The 18,657-nt window shown below is 44.3% G+C and overlaps 1 long non-coding RNA gene across 1 annotated transcript; it reads right to left on the minus strand.

Moving 5' to 3' along the window:
• On the minus strand, nt 1-13,329 carry LOC114510685. The gene is made up of 3 exons (XR_004900157.1): nt 13,250-13,329; nt 8,763-8,768; nt 1-11 (listed from the first exon to the last, which is right to left on the minus strand). It is a non-coding gene; the product is annotated as an uncharacterized LOC114510685 (long non-coding RNA).
• Between the last annotated feature and the right edge of the window lie 5,328 nt (nt 13,330-18,657).

Below are 18,657 nucleotides of genomic sequence, written 5' to 3' on the forward strand. Positions count from 1 at the left end.
GTTGTACTAGTCTGTAATCCCACCAACAGTGCACTAGTGTTCCCTTTCCTCCACAACCTCTCCAACACTTGCTGTTTCTTCCTTTGTTTATGATGGCCATTCTGACTGGTGTGAAGTGGTATCTCATTGTGGTATTAATTTGCATCTCTCTGATAGCTAGGGATACTGAGTATCTTTTCATGTGTCTCCAGACTCTCCATGTGTCCTCCTTGGAGAAGTGTCTGTTCAAGTCCTTTGCCCATTTTTTTAATTGGGTTGCTTGTCTTAGACTGGAGTCATCTGAGTTCTTTATATATTTTGGAGATTAAACCCTTGTCTGAGGTATCATTGGCAAATATGTTTTCCCATACAGTTGGTTCTCTTTTTATTTTAATACTGTTTTCTTTAGCCATGCAGAAGCTTTTTATTTTAAACGATACCTTTTTTTAATTAATTTATTTTTTAGAGAGGGAAGGGAGGGAGATAGAGAGAGAGAGAGAGGGAGAGAGGGAGAGAGAGAGAGAGAGACATCAATGTGTGGTTGCTGGGGCTTATGGCCTGCAACCCAGGAATGTACCCTGGCTGGGAACCGAACCTGGGACACTTTGGTTCCCAGCCTGTGCTCAATCCACTGAGCTACACCAGCTAGGACTAGAAGCTTTTTATTTTGATGAGATTGCATTTGTTTATTCTTCCCTTTATGTCCCTTGCTCTAGGGGACATATAAGTGAAAATGTTGCTGGGTGAAATACCTGAGATTTTCCTGCCTATGTTCTCCTCTAGGACTTTAATAGTGTCACAGTGTATATTGAAATCTTTTATCCACCTTGAATTTATTTTTGTGTATGGTGTAAGTTGGTGCTCGAGTTTCATTTTTTGCACATAGCTGTCCAGCTCTCCCCAACACCATTTGTTGAAAAGGCTACGTTTACTCCATTTTATGTTCCTGCCTCCTTTGTCAAATATTAATTGACCATAGAGACTTGGGTTTATTTCTGGGCTCTCTGTTCTGTTCCATTGGTCCATGTGCCTGTTTTTATGCCAGTACCAGGCTGTTTTGATTACAATGGCCTTGTAATACCGTTTGGTATCAGGTATTGTGATCCCTCCTACATTGCTCTTCTTTCTCAAAATTGCAGCAGCTATTCGGGGTCGTTTATGGTTCCATATAAATTTTTGAAGTGTTTGTTCTATGTCTGTGAAGTATGCCATTGGTACTTTAATAGGTATTGCACTGAATCTTTAAATTGCTTTGGGTAGTATGGACATTTTGATGATGTTAATTCTTCTGATCCATGAACATAGTATATGTTTCCATTTGTTTGTGTCTTCCTTGATTTCTTTCTTCAGTGTTGTGTAGTTTTCTGAGTACAGGTCTTTTACCTACTTAGTTAGGATTATTCCTAGGTATTTTATTTTTCTTATTGCTATATAAAATGGGATTTCTTTCTTGATTTCTGCTTCTGCTGTTTTATTGTTGGTGTACAAAAATGCCTTTGATTTCTTGATATTGACTTTGTATCCCGCTGTTTTGCCAAATTCATTTATTAGCAGTTTTTTGGCAGAGTCTATAGGATTTTCTAGGTACACTATCATGTCATCTGCAAACATGACAGTTTTGTTTCCTCCTTTCCGATTTGGATGCCTTTTTTTTATTTACTTGTCTAATCTCTGTGACTAAAACTTCCAATACTATGTTGAACAGAAGTAGTGAAAGTGGACAACCTTGTCTTGTTCCTGATCTTAGTGGAAAAGATTTTAGTTTTTGCCCATTGAGTATCATGTTAGCTGTAGGTCTCTCATATATGGTCTCTATTATGTTGAGGAATGCTCCCTCTATTCCCACTTTGCTGAGAGTTTTTATCATATATGGGTGCTGTACTTATCAAATGCTTTTTCTGCATCTATTGATATGATCATGTGATTTTTGTCTTTGTTTTTGTTTATGTGATATATTACATTCATTGATTTGTGAATATTGTACCATTCTTGCATCCCTGAGATTAATCCCACTTGGTCATGGTGTATGGTCTTTTTAATGTATTGTTGGATGTGGTTTCCCAATATTTTGTTGAGGATTTTAGAATCTATATTCATCAGCTATATTGGCCTGAAGTTTTCTTTCTTTGTTGTGTCTTTATCTGGTTTTGGGATTAGAACAATGCTGGCTTCATAAAAACAGTTTGGGAGTCTTCCATTATTTTGGAGTTTTGGGAATAGTCTGTGGAGGATAGGGGTTAGTTGTTCCTTAAATGCTTTATAGAATTCTCCTGTGAAACCATCCAGTCCAGAGCTTTTGTGTGTCAGGAGTATTTTGATTACTGCTTCAATTTTATCTGCTGTTATTGGTCTATTCAGTCTTTTTGCTGATTCTTTATTGAGTTTTAGAAGATTACATTTTTCGAGAAATTTGTCCATTTCACCTAGGTTTTCAAATTTCTTGGCATATAGTTCTTCATAGTAATTTCTTACAATCCTTCGTATTTCTGTGGTATCAGTTGTAATCTCTCCTCTTTCATTTCTGATTGTGTTTATTTAGGTCTTCTCTTTTTTTTTTTTCTTGATGAGCCTGCTTAAAGGCTTGTCAATTTTGTTTATCTTTTCAAAGAACCAGCTCCTGGATTCATTGATCCTAAGAATTGTGCTTTTAGTCTCTACGTCATTTAACTGTGCTCTGATGTTGGTTATTTCCTTCCTTCTACTTGCTCTGGGCTGTGTTTGTTGTTGTTCCTCGAGATTTTGTAGGCATAGGGTTAGGTTGTTTGTTTGAAATGTTTATATCTTTTTTAGGTAGGCCTGTATCACTATCTACTTCCCTCTCAAGACTGCCTTTTCTGTGTCTCATAAGTGTTGGGTTGTTGCGAGTTCATTTTTGTTTGTTTCCAGAAACATTTTGATTTCTTTCCTAATTTCATTCTTGATCCATTCATTGTTTAATAACATGCTATTCAATCTCCATGATTTTGAGTGTTTGGGGTTTTTTTCCTTGGGATTGATTTCCAGTTTTAGTCCCTTATGGTCGGAGAAAATGCTTTGTATTATTTCAATTTTCTTGAATTTGTTAAGGCTTGTTTTGTGTCCTATCATGTGATCTATCTTTGAAAATGTTCCATGTGCATTTGAACAGAATGTGTATTTAGCTTCTTTGGGATGAAGGGCTCTCTCTATATATATATCAGTTAAGTTCATTTCATCTGGGCCATTGTTCAATGCCACAATATCTTGTTGATATTTTGTTTGGAAGATCTGTCCATTTTTGACAGTGGGGTATTAAAATCCCCCAGTATAATTGTGTTGCTGTCAATATCTGTCTTGAAGTTCTCTAAGATTTTCCTTTAGGTATATGAGTGCTCCTATGTTGGGCGCATATATATTTACAATGTTTATTTCTTCTTGGTGGATTCTTCTCTTGAGTATTATGAAGTGAACTTCTGGGTCTCACTTTATGGCCCTTTTTTTTAAAGTTTATTTTGTCTGATATAAGTATTGCTACCCCAGCTTTATTCTCCTGTCTGTTTGCTTGGAAAATTTGTTCCCAGCCCTTCATTTTCAGTCTGTGTGGTCATTTGTCCTGAGGTTAGTCTCTTGTGGGCAGCATACGTGTGGGTCATACTTTCTTATCCATTCAGGTATTCTATGTCTTTTGATTGGGGCATTTAATTCATTTACATTTAAGGTTATTTTGATAGGTACTTATTCATTGCCATTTTCATATCTGTGTTTCTCTCTCACTTTCCCCTCCCTCCCTCTCTCTCTCTCTCTCTCTCTTTCTCTCTCCCTCTTTCTCTCCCCCTCTCTCTCCCTCTCTCTCTCTCTCTCTCTCTCCTTTCTTTTCCTTCCTTTTCTTTAAAGCAGTCCCTTTAGCATCTGTTGCAGAGCTGCTTTGGAAGATGTGTATTATATTAGACTTCTTTTTTCTGGGAAGCTCCTTATTTGGCCTTCTATCTTGATTGAGAGCCTTGCTGGGTAAAGTAGCCTTGGTTGCAGACCTCTGGTTCTCATTACTTGGAGCATTTCATGCCATTCTCTTCTGGCTTGAAGCGTTTCCATTGAGAAGTCAGCTGCTAACCTTATCGGGGCTCCCTTGTATATTACTTCTTGTTTCTCTCTTGTGCCTTTGAGATTCTGTCTTTGTCTTGGAATTGTGCTATTTTAATTATGATGTGTCTTGAAGTGGGTCTCTTTAGGTTCCTCTTGATTGGGACTCTGTGTTTCCTAGATTTGTGTGACTTTTTCTCTCATCAAACTAGGGAAGTTTCTCTCATCATTACTTTTTCAAATGGGTTTTCTATCCCTTGCTCTTCTTCTTCTCCTTCTGGTATTCCTAGTATACAAATATTTATTACATTTCATATTGTCCTGCATTTCTCCTAATCCATGTTCATTCTTTCTGAGCCTCTTTTCGTTTTCTTGCTCTTTCTGGGTGTTTTTTTCTACTTTGTCCTCCAGCTCACTGATCCAATCTTCTGCTTCATCGATCCTGCTTTTGATTCCTTCTACTGTGTTCTTCAGTTCAAAAACTGTGTTCTTCATTTCCTCTTGGCCCTTGTTGATAGTTTATATTTCCTTTCTCATGTTCATATAGTTTGCAGTGAGTTCATTGTAGTTCCCCTGTAGTTTCTGGTGAACTACACTGTGAGCTCATTGAGCTTCCTGATAACCATTGCTTTGAACTCAGTATCTGATAGTTGAGTTTCCTCTATTTCATTTAGCATTCTTTCTGAGGCTTCCTCCTTTCCTTTCATTTGGGGATTGTTTCTTTGTCTTCCCATTGTTAGTGAGACTCTTCTTGTTAGCCTCATCTTCTTAAATTGATCTGCTCTGGCTCCCTGGGTTTATTCTGTGAACTTCTCTGGTGGAATACCTGTGGGATTCACTGGTGTTGTCTCCTTGATCTCTTGAGCTCACTGGTCTTGGGCTGTCATTTAAGTTGGCTCTGTGTTTGTCTTTGGGTTTTGATTGTTGTTGGGTTCTTCTTTAGTGGTTCCTTCCCACCAGCTGGTTAAATGAGGTTCACTCTGTCCACCACCTCTTGTATTTTGTTGTGCTGGTGTGGGTAGGTTGTGTTGAAGCTGGTTGTTCTGTGTGTACAAGGTTTTGAGGATTCTCTCTTGCTCTTGTTCAGTTTTTTTTTTTTTTTCTGGGTAATTTCTCCACTATTTAGTTGTATTTCCAGATAGGTCCTGGTTTGAGGTTAGTGTGGCTTCCACTCCCTCCTTCACCTTCTTCTGTTGTTATCTGTTGATGGTTCCTTTGTTGTTGGGTTTCCTTTTCCAGTGGGTGTCCTGGTGTTCACAGTTTCTACCTACTCTTTTTTTTTTGTGATCAGTTGGAGGGGAAGGCAAAATGGTTTAAGACAGCAAGAGTATTCTATGATATTTACAGTAGCAACTGGTAGAGAAGAGATAGGAGATCTTTTGGTTATCCAAAGTGTTAACTGTGGTATTCCACCCAACTAGCCACTTTTTAGAAAGGATGGAAAGAAGATAAGGATCTTGTCAGGGAGGGAAGATTCTGAGTTGGATCTAGAAAGCAGTGAGGTTGTGGGAGGTCAGATTCTGAGGTAAGGTGAGAGTAAAGGATAGTAAATAGGTGTAGTGTGTGAGAGAATAGAGTTAACCACTACAGTAATAGAGTTCAGAAAACCGTGACGTGGGCTGAGATCTGGGAAGGGTGTTGTGTAGTATTTACAATTGTATAGAACAGCTATTATTTACAATAATATTATAGCAACAACCATATGACAGAATCTAGGTTTTCTAGATAACCAGAATAGGAAGTATAGGACCTAGAGTAGTGTGCTAATGGAACACAATTGAAGGACAGTAAATTGACAATACACTATGAAAGAGAGAAGAGGGGAAATCTGTCAAATGATACAATTTAACCAGCCAAGCAGAGAGGACTCAACAGAAAGAAGAGGAATACAAAAATACTATTAAAGTAAAAGATGTAAGAATAATGAAAAATAATAATACAAATATGCAATAACTTGCAGGTTCTCTGTAATAGCAAAGTGAAATTTTTCTCACTGTCTCAGCTGTTGGGATGCCCCCTCTTGGGTCCAACTCTGGTCTTTTCACAGTTCCAGGTTTTTTTGTCTCAATTGTAAATACTTAAAAAAATTAAAAATTAAAAATATTAAAAAAGAGGAAGGAAGGAAGAAGAGATAAAATTGGAAAGAAAGGAAGAAGGAATAAAACAAGAAAGAGTCAGAGAGAAGAAAAAGGAATTGAAGATAAGAAAAAGTAATAAATATTAAAAAATAATGAATTACTTTAAAAAAAACAGCCTCTTGCTGGTTTCAAACTGGCCAAACCGCTTTTGCTGGTCTTGCTGGCTGCACCAGGCTGAGGGCCAATTTGTTTCACTTTTCTTTCTTCCATATCCACAGTCAGTCACCCTCCCCAGGACTAGCCTGGTGCCTCTCCCAAGGGCTTTGGGTGTGGGATGCAGGCCTTCCCCAGAGCACACTCCCCGGGGTTTCAGGCACCTTCACTCAACCAGGCTGCCTCCAGTCTCTCAAGGGTGCACACCCTTTCTGGGGCTATGGGGGGCACAGAGGTTTCTGTGCCACCTTGGGGGCACTGCCTGGCTGGGTGGGGAGGAGGCCTGAGTGGCTGCTGCAACAGAATTCCCCAAACAGTGTCTCTTTTTTCACTTTTTCTTTTTGAGAAATTCTCCCTACTCAAGCCTGCTTCTCCACACAGAGGTCTGGCCTCTCACATAGCCCAATTCTCCAACCAGACTAGGGACTATTAGAATCAGGGCCCATCCAGGCCCAACTCCAACTCTCCTCAGCCAGTGTCCACAGACTCCATGAGTGCTCACAGCCTCTGTGTGTTTGCCACTTAGTTCTTATTCCCCTCTCTGTGACTTCAAGCAACCAGGTCTCTCCTGGTGCTACTCAAGCCTTGTTTGGCCAGGGAGGGAGCCATTGACCCAGTTCTCTCCCAAGAACCCAGTGGTAGACCCGGCAGGCACCAGGCCTGGGGCTGCAGCCATCCTTGTTCCTGCACTGGTCCCAGGGACCTTACTGTCCTGAAGCACTTTCCTTATCATCTGGTTTTTCAATGTCTGCTACACTCTTTGGTCTCCTATCTTCATATATGCTGGGGCACTGTTGCCTGTTTGCTCTGTTCCTCAGTGAATTGGACAGGTTTTTCTCCTGTGTGTTAAGGGCAAGTGGAATGTGCTTCTTTCTACCTTGCCACCATTATTCCTCCTATCTGTGTCTTCACTTATTGTGCTTAATAAAGATAATGAAGGTCAAATAAAAACACAACAACATATTCTACACCTACTTTTATGCATCAGAAATAGTTAATTCTATGCCCTGGCTGAGTCACTCAGTGGGTTAGAGCATCATCCCAATATGCAAGGTTGTGGGCTTGGTCCCCAGTCAGGGCATACACAGCAAGCAACCAATGGATACATCAGTAAGTGGATCAGCAATTGATGTTTTTTTTTTCTCTCTCTCTCTCTGCCCTACCTCTCAAATCAATCAATAAAAAATATTTTTAAATGATTAATATTATTTTAATGTGAATTTCAACTCAAAAGAAGATCATGGAGGACTGGCCTGGAGTCCTAAAAAGCCCTAAAATTAATTCCTAGATGCAATGCACATCACCATAGTGACAAGTTCCCTGGTACCAGACTTCCTCATAGCAAAGAGGACACCAGAAGACAGGGGGCACACCTTCCAGGAGCAGATTGTTAGTGAAGATTGTTCACTGAGACCCATTAGCTTTAAAGGACAAGGTGAAGTAGTCAGCTGGGCCAGTACCTTAGTGGGAACCTGTGTCTCCTAACCCCACCCTGTGAGGCTGTGTCCCTAGAAGGAAGAACACAATTCCCGAGATAGAGTCTTACTACAGGAAAAGTTTTTCTCTCTGAGGAGCTGATTCACAAACTTTAATTGAAATAAGAAAGTCTTTCCTAGTTCCTTGGTAGAGCAAATGAGACTGAAATGAGGCATTTCAAGAGCAGTACATTTTTAAATATTTTCATCTTTTCACACTCAGTGAAAAGAATAAAATTCAGTGATGTATTTGCATTTGAAGAACAAAGACACCAAACTGGAAAAAGTGAGATGCAACAGTGAGGGAAAGTGGGAAAAAACATTAAAAAATAAATTGTCAATGTCTATGTTGTGACCCAGCCATTTATATAATATTTGATGTCAACTGTATTGAGAAACAAAACTTATTTGGAAAAGAAGGAAATGATTTCACATGCCACATGGATGTATCTGAAGGACAAGGGAAAAAACGATCACAAAAGAGCAAAAAAAATCCACACACACTTTTTTCAAACACATCAGAATTATAGCTAAACTAAGGAAAACCATCATTCAGAACTTCCTGCTTTCTAGGTGAACAGAAGTCCCACAACTAAGAGTGTAAAGAAGTAGCCACATCGAGACTCAGAGTCACAAAATGGGCTGGTCCCTCATCCACCTGTGGCAGACAGAAGTCAGGAGGGAAAGCTCTGCTGCAAAGGTCCTACCTGAGGAGCCAGAAGTCCCAGCCCCACACAGAGCACCCAAGCCCAGGGTTCCAGAGCCAAGGAAAGAAATCCTCATAATTGTGGCTGTGAAAAACAGTGGGGACTGTGGCTGAGAGAGACTAGGACTTCTGGAGTCCCAGGCAGTGCCCACCCCACCCAACTTGCAATCTCTCCCAAACTGTTTCCAATGCGTTTTCCACAAAATTGTCTCTCTTGCCTCATGCTTCAGACTTTCCTGAAATCTCTCAAATCAGTACCACCCAAACCCTAACAGTATCCTTGTGAATGATGGCCATGTACACATTTTCTCTAAGGCAGGTACTGAAAGTAAAGCAGGTACACAGCTCTAAGTCAGTTAGAGCTGTATGACTCTAACTGGGTAAGTGTAATGTATCCACTTGGTTGGTGCCTATAATTTGCCCTCCTACAAGTGATGCATTAGAATGCTATTGGCTCACTGTCCTCTCCCCCAAGGGGTAGTAGGAGTTTTCTATTGGCTTCTCCTCTGGATGCATTGGGACTGTGCCTTGGGACTGTACTTCTGTGGAAAATCAGTTACAACACTGAAGTAGAAATCATTATATATAGAAGGGCAGGCAGCTCAGGTGCACTCTGGGGCTATCAGACTGGTGTGACTGGTGTCCCACACTGGCTTGTACTGTCTGTGAAAGTCAGATTGTGTGTCACTTCCAGACTCTGCATCAGGACCTCACAGGGGCACCTCAGCAATCACCACGAGAGGACCACAGATACCAACACATGGGAAAACACCAAGAACCAGTGTTTTCTTAAGAATAATTCATTCAGGTGACATTGAGTAATGAAATTAAATATAAGTTTCAATGTACAATTCTCTAATACATCATCTGTATCCTGCACTTTGTTTTTAACAATGGGTTCTTCCCAGGCACTGCAACCCAGGCAGTTCCTTCAAACCAACACATCTTGATTTCCTCCAGGCTGGTATGGCTCCATTGGTTGGAGCATTGTCCCATAACCACAACTTTGTGGTTTCCATTCCCAATCAGGCCATATACCTACATTGCAAGTTCAATCCCCTGTCCAGGCACCTATGGGAGGCAATGAATCAATGTTCATTTCTCCCATCCGGGTTTCTCTTTCTCTCTTCTACCTCTCCAAAAAAGCAATATAAATATCCTCAGGTATGGATAAACGAAGTCTTGAATCCGTGTGAGGAGGTTCCTTGGGAAAGTACACAGGGGCCATCTGAGGAAAGTTGAAGACATGTGGGATCCAGAGAGAGCAGTAGGGCATTAATTTGGATTTATCTCTTGTGGGCTGAGTGTTTGTGATGCCAGCTCATGGATTTATTGAAATCGATGGCATGTGTGCACTGAGTGGATGGGCACTCCATACACACATCAAGGCAGGTGTAATGAGACATAAAGAAGAATAGGTTTCTGAAGGTACAGAGAGCTGTGGACATGACCATGCCATGTGGGATCAATGCTAATTTAACTGAAATGGGAAAACATGGGAATGTGTCACATGACTCAACAATGGTCAGGAAAGGATTGGCTGAATTTAACGGCAGAAGGGTCCATACCTTGTCCCCCTGAATATGACCAAGGACTTCTCCATCTGCAATGAGCTGCAGATAGGTCACATGGCATGCCCCAGATTATCTTCCAGAACCTTCTGGGTACATGACCTCATTTCCAAGGCTCTCCCACTCTGAATGGTGCTCCTTTGCCTCTGTGTTCAGGTCCTGGTGACACCCTGGGCCATTCTCTCTCTGTCTCCAGTCTGAAACAGTAGCACCCTGAGGACCACCAGGACCAAGCCAGCCATGCCCGTGTGGATGAGATTCCCCACTGTGTAGTCTTGGGGGTGGGAGTCTAGGAAATGTTGAGAAAGAGGTCACATAGGACACAGCAGACAAAGTCACCCCCAGATCCTGGATGCCCACCCAACACACCAGTCTCCTCCTGACAGACAGGACCCTCTGCACCCAGCCCCACATCTGAGAATTGTACCCACCACTCATGTTATCTGGGCTGTTGTGTGATAGGCTGATGGTGTCAGCTGCTCCTTCAAAACCATAAAGAAGTGGGCACATGGAGAGTTGATCCCAATCAAGCCAATTGTCCTCAGAACTTTCCTGTTCCTCATGATGTGACTGCTCCCAGCCCCTTCTGGAAGCCTCTCTCTGCTATGAGAGTCCTGTCTGCTGTCATGGATCCTGTCAGTCTCCCAGGGACTTCTGAGTATAGACTTTGCTGCTGAGGCCCTTTGGGACATAGGGTGGCTTTGCCCCCTAAATTCAGGTTTGGTGAGAAAGGTGGTCTCTCATTTTGAAACAGAGGACAGTCTTGTAATCCCCCCTCTCTGTGTGGGAGACTGAACCATCCAAGCTCACTCTTCTGGAGCTGAGAGTGTATATTTATTCAGCAGCTGGACACTCAGAGTCCTCAGGTCGGTCTCATCTATACAAACATATATGGGGTACTTGAACAATTCTTGAGCTCTGAGTATAGGTAATTTTATGACTAAAACTTCAAAATGCATTTGAAGTTAAAAATAAACCTTTTAAAGTATGTTTAAAAAACTCCTTAATGTAACAAGTGATATTCATAATAAATGGGTGAATTTAACATAATCTCATGAAAACAAGAGTAGAGTTACCTTTTGAAGTCAGAAATGTTTATAACTTAAGTTTATACATGCAAGTATTGCCTAAGAGTTCTCAGAATAGAACAGGAAGGGAGAAGGGCCTGCAGAACCATGCAGCAGACAGGAGACCCTCTGTGTGGGCGGGAGCCTTCAGCTCCTCCTGAGCCTGACACAGCCCCTCCTCACTATCAGGTGAGCACTGAGTGCTGGAGGCTCCAGGTGAGCCCAGGGGACTGTAGAGCTGAACACTTAGGGGAAGGAAGCTGTTTTCTCTGAGAGAGGGCTCAGTGGCAGGGGCTGCGAAAGGGGGGACCCCAGGGGCTCAGACTCTGAGATGAAGATGCAGGAGTTGAGTGGGGGAGGGGACCTGCCCTCTCTGCTCAGTCTAATCACCTTTCTCCTCACTTCTCACACATCTCACTCCACCCTCCTGCTCTTTCTCTGCTGAGATTCAGAACAGGTGGCTCAGGGGTGGGAAGCCCTGTCTCTTTCCACCTCTCAGGGGCTGGACCTTCTTTGTGCAGACTCCTGAACTCCTCATTTATTTCTGTCCCTGACTGAGTGAGCACAGGGCTCTGAGCTGAGTGAGCACTGAGAGGACAGGGCTAGAGGACTTACCTGAGACCAGGAGCTCCAGAGGCTCACTGGACTGTGACAACAGGTAGGGAATGCTGTGGTGTGAGCTGTAGCACCTGTAGGTCCCCCCCTGGGCTGAGGTCACAGGACCCATGCAGAACTCTGCCTGGTGCTGCTGAGCTTGGGACTGTGATTTGAGGTGCAGGCCGGGATCAGCTGCCCCCTCCTTGGTCAGAAGGAAAGTGTCCCTTGGGCTCTGTCACTGACACAGCAGGGTCACCTTCTCTCCTGAGGCCACTCTGGGGCCTGGCTGCACCAAGAGGGAGGGTTTGTCAGGGAGCCATCCTAGAGCGAGGGGAGTTGGTGAGGGGCTGCTGCATCTTTTTCTGACTTGAGAGTCACCAGGCCCCTTTCTGGGACCCTTCTCTCTGTTTATTTTCTCCACATCTCCCACTCTTCCCTTCCATTCCCTGTCTCTCTGTCTCTTTCCCTCTCTGGGGATCCCATACCCCTTGTCCTAGCCATCACCACCAGAGATCCCCAGCAGAGCCTGAGCAGACTCTTGGTCCATGAGTGAACCTGCTGGCCCCTCACCTGCCACCAGGATGTCCAGGGGTTCACTGGGGCCTGACCACTCGGAAGAGAGGCTGTGTCCACCATAGCACCTGTATTGGCTTCTGTGGGTACTGTTCACAGTACCCAGTGGTAAGTCGGCCTGAGAGACCCCAGCCTGGGGCTGCAGGACAGTCCTCTGGGGAAGGTCTTGTTCCCCTTTCTTGGACAGAGCAAATCTGTCATAGCCGAGGTCAGAGAGACACTGGATGGTCAGGCTCTGTCCAGAGGTCACAATAGGGCCCTGCTGGGTCAGGAGGGAGGGCTTCCCTGAACCACTTGCAGGGACGAGACAGGAGTGACAGGGGCTGCTCCTCCCAAAACTCTCTTCCAGGCCTGGCCCCAAGGCCCCACTCTCTCTCTCTGTGTCTTTGGGCCAGGAGCCCTTGCACTCCCCTCACCCCACTTCTCACATGGGGCTGCTTGCCTGCAAAGACTCCACTAACCTGTCTGGTACCTTAACCAAGGATGGGACCACTATGGGACTCACCTGAGACCAGGAGCTCTAGGGGCTCACTGGGTGGTGACCACACCTGGGGTTTGCTCCTGAAATAACCATAGCATCTGAAAGTCCCACTCTGTCTGGGAACCATGTGGCCCACAGGGAACAATGCTGGAACTCCCAACTGGGGTGTCCCTGTGAGTCCAGGGTCCAGGAGAGCCCGCCTTCTCCTTTCTTAGTCAGAATGAACTTGCCAAATCCCTCATTGGAGTGACATCTGAGAGTCACATTGCCTCCTGAGATCACAACAGGGCTGGGCATGGCTGAGAGGCTGGGTGTGCTATAGGCTCCTAGGAGAGAAGGAGGCAGCATGTTAAGTGGAGTTACATCTCCCTCTCTTACCCCAGCGTTGGGTTGTGGTGGGGAGATGCCCTTGAGAGTGACCTCCTTCCTGAGGTCAGAGCCTCAGGCTGGAACCCCTCAGTGTCCTCTCACCTGTCACCACCAGCTCCAGGGGGTCACTGTGCTCTGACCAGACACCTTGGCTGAGATAGGAACACTGATATCTCCCTTCAGTGTGTTCTGTCATCTCTGTGATGGAGAACTTGCCCTTGTTCCCTGGATCCAGTGGCTTCTCTCTTTTCCAAGGTGCTGGGCCTCCCTTTTTATCCAGACAGAACTCCTGTGACTTCAGGATCCTGTGACACCAGATAATCACTGAGCTCCCCCAGGAGATCACACTGCCTGTCTCAGCTGAGAGGGTCAGTTTGGGGAAGGTCCCTGGAAGGAATCAGAGGCTGAGTTGGAAGATTTCCCACCCACAGTGCACATCTCTAAGCCTCCAACATCTCAGATGTCCATCATCTGTCATCCCAGAAATGCTGTTCTTCATCCCTAACTTCCCAATGAGGGGCCCCTGGTCTCCAGTGGGGAATGACACCTGGAAGCCCTGGGGACAGACTCACCTGCCTGCACTGGGATCCTCAGGCCCACACTCAGCCTGCAAGAGGAGGCATTTGCTCTGTGAGACATTTGCCCTGAATCCTGTGCAGATCCCTTCTTCCCAGGACCCTCCTGAGTCCTGGGGTCCTGTCAGAGCAGGGCTTCTCCTCCCCCATCACATCTCACTGAGGCAGATCAGTGCTGTGAGGCTGGGTGTCATGGTGTCTCCTCTCTAAACCCAGCTGTGCAGGAGAAAGAGACCAAGGAGTCCTCAGTGTAGATAGATTCACAGGGTGTGGTCACTGGGGGGTTGGCCATCCCTGTCACAAGGTGTCACATCAGCAGCCCTTCAGGAAGAATGACAGTGTCTCTCCCCAGGAATCTGACTATCATTTCCTTGATAAGTGAAGTTATAGACCTGGATCCTCCTGAGACGCCCCTCACAGGTGAGTGCATACAAGGCACAGCCTTCCAGGTCAGAGCCTCCACTACAGAGTCCCTTCACCCTCTGCCAGCTTTCAGCACCTCCTTGTGGGTTCTCTCCAAGGAAAGTGTTCACCCAGGCACTGGAGACACTTCAGGAAGACGGGGGTCCCTGTGCCCGCAGAGCTCAGCTCAGCAGAGACACAGTCTCCTCCTCACTGCAGTTCAGGCAAGTGTCAGTGTGACAACGAGCACAAAGGACAGACACAGAGAAACAGGGGAAGGAAACATGGCCCTTCCCCTGGCCCAGAGCATGGTTTTCTTCTATCCCAGCCACCCTCACAGACTTCTTGGTTTTTTCTTAGCAACTGTGTCCACCCCACATTCCTAGGGACAAGCCTCTGAGTGATGTCTGCCCCCTCAGTGCCCCCTGTTTCCTGGTTCAAGACTCCTCTTTGTGCTGTAGTCCTTCGTTGAGGCTAGAAGGGACATTGATTTGGGTTACTGCCCTGATTTTTACTTACAGCAGATACTTATGTAAATAACCATCAAGCATTGCCCAAGTGATCTGTGTGCTAATATCCTATCTCTGAGACTCAGTTTCCTCATTTGAATCCTGTTGTCACAAAGCCCAGTCCCCACATTGACTGTGGGAGAGTGGTGCTGGTTCATGGGAGAGAGACTTCCATTTCCAGACCAGATGAGGACATAAGTGGGCTGGGACATGAGAGGATCAATGTGTCCAGGGTCAAGGCAAGACTGTTGGACTTGCCTGAGACCATGTCTGCTCTGAATACCAAGCCCAGCTACTCACAACAGCTCTAAAGTATGTAGGTACAGACATGTGCAGGAAAGAGAAATGAAAGTTCCCCAGATGGAGAAGGAACCACAGTGGAGAACAGAGACTGAAACTGAGTGGCACCCAGTGACCAGCACCATCCATGGGTCATAGGGATGAGATCTCCCTAAATGGACAGAGAGGGACCCCAGAACTTCACAGGAAGGGGGACAAGATGTAGGTGAAGGCTTCAAGTCTGGTCCCTGCCCTGTTTTTCTGTGCAGGCTCTGGAATGTCTCTGCCCACTGAACCAAGTTTATGGTCAGCAGTGAACATTCTGCCCTTTGTGGCATGAAACAGACTGAGTCCAGGATGTCCGCCATGGGTGTCTGTCCCACGTGTGTGTGTGAGGTTCCCATTGGACCATCCTGGTGGGCTGAATGCTGAGCAGGTGCTGAGTCAGAGAGAGTGGACAGCATGAGGCAGGAGCAGCTGCCATAGCCCCTGTTCAGCCTGACTTCCAGGACAGCCCTGGGGAATCTGTGGGAGATGAAGTTTGTGAGGGCAGAGACTCCTCCAAGAGTGGACAGTGGAGAAATCCTAGTGGTGGCAGACAGTGCTATGGATACCCTCTACTGACACTGGGGGCTGTCACACCCAGTGAAAGAGAGTCAGTAGGAAATATGAGAGCTATTTCAGATGGCCACATGTAAATACCTGAAAATTAAAGGGAAGATTCCATTTTTGGGGTAATAATATGAATTGTTTTATATAGATGAATATAATGAGTCAGAAATCTTAGAGATAAGAAAACCCAATAGATGAACACGTAACAATAATTCTTCCCATCAAGGACACGACAGAGCTGAAGGGCCATTTAGGACAATGAAGTAAAATACAGAGGAAATTTCCAGAATGCAGTATAGGGAGACCAGAAGTGGATACTGAAGGTACTTGGGGACTAGAGTGCAGAAGCTGGACATCATATCTATGGTACAGAAAGAAAGAAGTGAGTGTGACATTTAGTAACAGCTCAAGAGTTAAATAATCAAACATTTTACTGAGATGAAGAAAGACCAATCTAGTTTCAGAGAGTAGGTATATAAAAATGAAATCTGTATCTTGACATTTTGTGCTTAAAAAAGATAATGAAGGTCAAATAAAAACACAAGAACGTATCCTAGATCTAATTTACACATAGAAAATGGTTAATTTTAGGCCCTGGCTGGGTCACTCAGTAGGTTAGAGCATCATCCTAATATCCAAAGTTCTGGGCTTGGTCCGCAGACAGGACACACACAGCAAGCAACCTATGGATGCATCAGTAAGTGGATCACCAATTGATGTCTTTTCTTTTCTTTCTCTTTGCCCCACCTCTCAAATGAATCAATACAAAAATATTTTTAAATAATTTTATTTCAATAGGAATTTCAACTCAAAAAGAAAATCATGGAGTAATGACCTGAAGTCATAAAAATTCCTAAAATTAGTTCCTGAAGGAAGTGCATGTCATCATAGTGACCAGCTTGCTGGGGCTGGACTTCCTCATAACAAACAGTGACACCAGAAGACAGTGGGTATACACCTTCCAGGAGCACATTGTTAGTGAAGACTGTGCACTGAGCCCCATTAGCTTTAAGGGACAAGGTGAACGTGTCAGCTAGGCCAGTCCCAAGTGGGAGCCTGTGTCTCCTCCCAACCCCACCTTGTGAGGCTGTGTCTCCAGAAGAGAGAACAGATTTCCAGGGAGAGAACCTTAACCACAAGGGATATTTTTTCTCTCTGAGGAATTTATTCACACACTTTAATTGAAATAAGAATCTGTTTCCTAGTTCCTTGATAAAGCAAATGATCCTGAATCAAGGCATTTCCAGAACAGCAAGTTTTTAAATATTTTTATCTATTAACACTCAGAGAAAGGATAAAATTCAGTGATGTAATTCAGTTAGAAGAACAAAGACAACAAACTGGAGAAAGTGAGATGCAACAGTGAGGGAAAGTGGCAAAAAATATTAAAAAATATCATTGTAATGTCTATGTTGTGGCCCAGACACTTATATAATATTTGATGTCAACCATATTGAGAAATAAAACTGATTTAGAAAAGAAGGAAATAATGTACGTGCTACATGGATGCATCTGAAGGACAAGTGAAATAAACAATCACAAAAGAGCAAAAAATAAAAACACAACAAATGCACACACACTTTTTTCAACCACATCAGAATTATAGTTAAACTACAGGAAAAGCATCATCCAGAACTTCCTGTATTCTAGGTGAACAGAAGTCCCACAACTAAGAGTGTAAATAAGAAGCCACATCAAGACTTGGAGACCCAAAATGGGCTGGTCTCACATCCACGTGTGGCAGAGAGAAGTCAGGAGGGAGAGTTCTGCTGCAGAGGCCCCCTGTGAGGACCCAGGGAACACAGTCCCACACAGGGCACCCCAGCCCAGGGTTCCAGAGCCGAGGAAAAAATCCCCCATAACTTCTGGAAGTGAAAACCAGTGGGGACTGTGGCTGAGAGAGACTAGGACTTCTGGAGTCCCAGGCAGTGCCCACCCCACCCAACTTGCAATCTCCCCCAAGCTATTTCCAGTGCATTTCCCACACAAATGGCCTCTCTCACCTCACACTTGAGACTTTCCTGAAACCTCTCAAATCAGTAGCATCCGAACCCTAATCAGTGTCCTTGTGAATGATGTCAATGTACACATGTTCTCTAAGGCAGGTACTTAAGGTAGAGCTGTGTATCTCTGACTGGGTAAGTGTAATGTATCTGCTTGGTTGGTGACTATAATTTGCCCACCTGTAAGTGATGCATTAGAATGCTATCGACCCACTGTCCTCTCCCCCAAGGGATAGTAGGATTTTTCTATTGGCTTCTCCTCTGGATGCATTGGGACTGTGGCCTTGTACCTCTGTAGAAAATCAGTTACAACAGTGAAGTAGAAATAATCGTTCCACATAAAAGGGCAGGCAGCTTAGGTGCACTCTGGGACTGTCAGACTGGTATGATTCCTGTCCTACTCTGGCTTGTACTGTCTGTGAAAGTCAACTGGTGAGTCACTCCCTGACTCTGCATCAGGACCTCACAGAAAAACCTCCAAGTTTGCCACTAAGGAACCATAGATACCAAACCATGGGAAAACACCAAGAACCAGTGTTTTATTAAGAGGAATTCATTGGGGTGACGTTGGGTAATAAATTTAAATATAAGTTTCAATGTACAATTCTAATACATCATCTGTATACTGCACTGTGTTTTTAATAGTGGGTTCTTCCCAGGCAGTGCAACCCAGGTGATCCCTTCAGACAAACATGTCTTGATTTCCCCCAGGCTGGTGTGGCTGCATTGGTTGGAGCATCATCCCATAACCAAAACTTTGTCCTATTTGTTCCCAGTCTATGCACATACCTAGATTGCAAGTTCAATCCCCTGTCCAGGCAGGTATGAAAAGCAACCAATCAATGTTTGTTTCTCACATCCAAGTTTCTCTGTATTCTACCTCTCCAAAACAGCACTGTAAATATCCTCAGGTGTGGATAAAAAAAAAGTATTAACTCCATGTGAGGATGCTTCTGGGGAAAGTTCACAGGTGCCATCTGAGGAAAGGTGAAGGCACGTGGGGTCCAGAGAGGGCACTTGGGCACCATTTCAGATTTATCTCTTGTGGTCTGAATGTTTGTGATGCCAGTTCATGGATTTATGAATATAGAAGGCATGCTGTACACTGTGTGGATGGGCACTCCATAGGA

The sequence above is a fragment of the Phyllostomus discolor genome, chromosome 12, assembly GCF_004126475.2.
Source record: "Phyllostomus discolor isolate MPI-MPIP mPhyDis1 chromosome 12, mPhyDis1.pri.v3, whole genome shotgun sequence".
Taxonomy (NCBI): Eukaryota; Metazoa; Chordata; class Mammalia; order Chiroptera; family Phyllostomidae; genus Phyllostomus; species Phyllostomus discolor.